Here is a 4,612-nt window from a genome sequence, read left to right on the forward strand (position 1 = left end):
TCTTCACCTCTCCATCTTTCTCCATGTCTTTATCTTCTTTTTACTGTTTATATATGTCTGTCCCTATCTCTCGCTATTTCTACGAGTATATAAAAAACAATAGCGAGTGAAAGTAAGAAAGAAAAGAAAGAAAACGAAAGAGAAAGAAAGAATTATGTAAAAAAAAAAACGATGACATCGTAATGCAGATGATTCTATGGGGTCATTTTCAAAGATTTCCGAATGTTTTCAAGAAATATTCCTTTAATTTCTTCAATAGAATCGCACGTTTTTATTGCCTTCCTCCCACGCTAGTCAATAAATGGACCCGCTCATTCTAACTGAATAAAAATTAACGTCAACAAAATCTTTTATACATCACGAGAGGCGTTCTAAAAGTAACGCCTCCTATTTTTATATTCCACCCGAATGGATCAAAGAGGATTGCAAATTGCATTGTTATGATAACTGAAGCAATGCATTCTTGATTTGAAAGTTTCATCGCTCTGTTGCAGATATTGACGGTGTTAGATTCTAAGTAAGCAATCTCTGTCATGGACGTGCGTCAGAAGAATATCTACGCTATTGAATTCCTAGCAAAAGTACATAGAGAATCGTGGTGATTATGTAGAAAAATAAATTCTGAAGTACAAAAGGTCGCTCGTTTTAATGGTATAGCTCCCGTCTTCTTAGTTCGTTAGCTTTTTGAGTTAAAAAAATAAGCGACTTTACTTTTGAACGACTCATACGACAGAGCGCTCTCCGGATGCCAATGCACAGCCATCGTTTATCTCTGGCAAAACTGCATTGAGAATGGTGCTGACTGTGTAGAAAATAAAGTCGCTCGTTTTAATGGTAATACTCTCTTCTTCGTAGCTCTACAACTTTTTGAGTTAAGAAAAAACATAAGACTTTACTTTTCGAACGATCTTCGTAGATAATGACATAATTCTAGATATTTCACGTATATGACGTATTTTCTTTAAGAAATGTGACGCAGTTTTGGTTACAGACGGACAAACATCTGCTTAAGTCAATTTAATATTATCGTTAAATTGAAATTCCATCATTATAGACCACGTAATGGGTCATTTTTAACGATCAAATAATCGATGTCTTATAAGAACCTAATAATTCGCTTACTGTATGGCATACGGCATAATTGTGTTGACACACCGGTTCTCGTAAGATCACCGAAGTTAAGCAACGTTGAGTCTGGTTAGTACCAGATGGGTGACTATTTGGGAATTCCAGGTGCTGTATGTGCTAACAACTTATCTCGTCATTTGTTACCAGTCATCCTGTACAGACACTTCACTTGCCACTGCTATTTAATATTGTTGACTTAGGAGAGGTATGGTTGGAAATTGCGCACCTCCCGCGAAAAAATTTCACACGCAGGCACCCCTAGGAGGGGTAGCCATAGTCTGTGAAAAGCTGAAGGAGCCTTGTATATACAGCATAGTCATGTTTGACACACTGGCTCCCGTGAGATCACCAAAGTTAGGCGACGTACTAAAATATTGGTAATTTGGAAATATCAAGTTCTATATGTGCTTTCAGCTTTCCTTGGTATTGTTTCCAGTCGTCTCGGATTTCTCTTTGCAACTGGAATCGAACAGTGACGATTCTGGAGAAATGTGGTTTGGGTTACTCAACCTTTGTTTCACATTTACACGAGAAGCCACTTTAACAGATCGTATCCATTGTCTATCGACACTGAACTAATACTATTATAGCTTACTAATTGAAATCATCACTGACAAAAAACTGTTTGCGTTGATGTTGATTACTTAAAACAGAATTAGATTCGGTGACCCAATAATTAGGCAACAAGCAACGAATAGATACATGGATCATTACAAATGACCTTAGGTTATTTGTAATGCCCTTGGGTCATTGTCAGTATAAAAAAGGCACTGGTGCTTGTCATAATTTATACTATAAAATCGGTTATATCGATATTGTCACATTTATAGGAATTTTACTAATAGTGCAACAAACTAAGGCACAACGAATGTACGACAAGGCACTATTACTGCTTCTTTCAGTTCTCTGTTCGTGTGATATTTAGGCATGTGATTCAAACAACCTGGGATTCTTATGTCAAGATCAACAAGAGGCAACTGATTTTAATTTAGACAAACTGCCATGCTGGTTTTTCCACTAAAAGGTTTTGTAAAAAATAAGCATTATTTTTGCTTTTCTTAATTTTTAGACAAGAGGGCAGAGAATTGGATAAATTAAATAATTAGTCCATATATTTACTTTTCGTTGTCATTTTTTTGCAAACATTTACTACTGAAAATAAAACAAAAAACTTAATATAGAAAAAAGAAAAAAACAAACAAAATAACATATAGGATTTTTAAAACGTAAACAAATACATTTTGGTGGTTTTATGTTGGATTTGTTATTTTTATTATAACATGGCCACTAAGTTAATAAATCTTATATATTTTTTTAAATAATTGTTAGCGAAAAAGTAAAAAGCACAGCAAAGGGCATTTGTCATACCTTCATTTGACGTGCCTTAATTTGCTGTTCCTACATATCACACGAATAGATAATCAGCAGGCGTGATTATTGTTTATATATATATATATATATATATATATATATATATATATATATATATTTTGAGTAATTTTTTGAGAAAAATTTATATCCATAGTTTTAGAGTGACAAAATTCTTTCGGTTGATTTTGTTTCGATTTTTTGCTCAATTTTTTCTTCATTTTGATTAAATTGTGGCATCAAATTACTCGTATTATTTATCCGGTGAGTTTCGAATATCTTACAGCAGCCATTTTTTGTTTAATTATTTTTCCTTTTAAGTTTTCTTTTTAGCTATTTCTTTTGGGTGGGGTAATTGTCGTTTTTCAGATGTTCAGTTTTTATTTATTTTTTATAATCTGCTATTTTTCTCGATTCAAACCTTTTTCGTCTTTATTTCATTTTTATTTCTCTATTTTTCATTTATTACTTTAACTTTTTTCTTTTATTCCTGTATGAATTCTTTTTCTTTCTATTCTATCTTTTCTTTTACTTTTTCTGTTTCTTTAATCTTTTATTCTTTCTTACTTTATTCTTTTTTTTGTTATCTATATTCTTTGTTTCTTTATATATTTTCTTTATTCCTGCATTTCTTTTCTATCTTGGTTTATATTATATTCATCTTTCTTTATTTTACTTTTCTTTTGACCTGATATTTAAAAATATTTTTTTTCTCTTTGTTTTGTTTTTTTTTTTTACCAATACTTCTACCTTCTTGATTTATATCTTATATACCAGACTTTCGGTTCCAGTTGAAATTAAAAACGATGACTACTTACATTTTATGTCAATTTCAACAATAAACAATGTTATCTACATAATTGTTGAAATTAGTTTAATTTTAACTAACTTAAATCAACTAAATTATTAACTTAACTAAATTAAACATTATTACATAAAATGTATTTGTACAAATAGACGATTGCATAACATCTACCATTAATTGTAACAAAACGGAATAAGTTACTTCCATTAACTTGATGATGTTTTGTATATATACACTTGAAAACTATTTGCATTCATAATTTTCTATGATACTGTTTTTCGTAATTCTTAGATATGTCGATTACTGCGACACGAAAATTAAGTAGACACCATTGATTTTATATGAAATTCAATATTTTGATTTTCCAATTTCGCTATTATAAGGGAAAAGCGCCAGACTTTCACTAATTATCTTCCGTTTTGATTATCCCTCGTTTTCTTTTAGTTTATTTTTCGTTCTTGTTGATTCTTGTTTTATTCTTTTTTTATTATTTCTTTTTTATTATCTTCATTTTTTTCATTTATTTTCTTTCTCATCCTTTTAGTTTAATTTTTTATCTTATTGTCTCTTTTCTTTATTACCTCGATTATCTTTTCATTATCTTTTAGTCTATTGCTTTCTTTTCCTCTTTGTTTTCTTTCTTTCATTTTATTAATTATTTCATTTTTATTATTTCTTTCGTTTTGATTCATTTTTCTGTTTTGTTTAATTCCTTTCTTTTTAATTCATTATTTCTTCTTTATTATTGCCACTTTCTTTTCACTAATTTTTCTTTCTTATTTTTCTTTTTCATTTCATTTAATTTATTCCTTTTTCTTTAATATCTCCCCATTTTTATTCATTCAACTTTATTTTTTCTTCTTCATTTTTGTTTCATTTCTTGTTATTCTCTTTGTTTCTTTTTATTTATTATTTCCACTTTTTATTCATTTAACTTTATTTCTTCTTCATTTTCGTTCTATTCTTTCTTTTTTTTTGGTAGCTTTTATTTTTCTTTCCTTTTTCTTTTTATCTTTATTTTTTGTGATTCTTTCTTGTGTAATTTTATTCCCAATTAAATCCTGCTGTTATCGTATAAGTGAATTTTTCATTTCTTTTTTAATCATCTGCCCGTTCGCTTTTTTTTTGGTTAATTTCTCCATGTACGTGTTTCCACTTATTTGAGTATTTGGTTACTTTTTCTCTTTTAACATTTTCTCACTCTTTGCTTCTCATGTTTCTCTTTTTTTATTTTGTTTTTTTTTATATCTCTTCAGATTTCCTCACTTATGTTTAACTTCCTGAGAAAAAAAGGAAGGGTCACAACATCTG

The 4,612-nt window shown here is 29.6% G+C and overlaps 1 pseudogene; it reads left to right on the top strand.

Annotated features, from left to right (window-relative positions):
* Window positions 1-1,128: 1,128 nt before the first annotated feature.
* LOC145301503 (5S ribosomal RNA) lies at window positions 1,129-1,245 on the top strand (annotated as a pseudogene).
* Window positions 1,246-4,612: the final 3,367 nt, after the last annotated feature.

The sequence above is a fragment of the Euprymna scolopes genome, chromosome 18 (assembly GCF_053919585.1).
Source record: "Euprymna scolopes isolate OS-2025 chromosome 18, ASM5391958v1, whole genome shotgun sequence".
Taxonomy (NCBI): Eukaryota; Metazoa; Mollusca; class Cephalopoda; order Sepiida; family Sepiolidae; genus Euprymna; species Euprymna scolopes.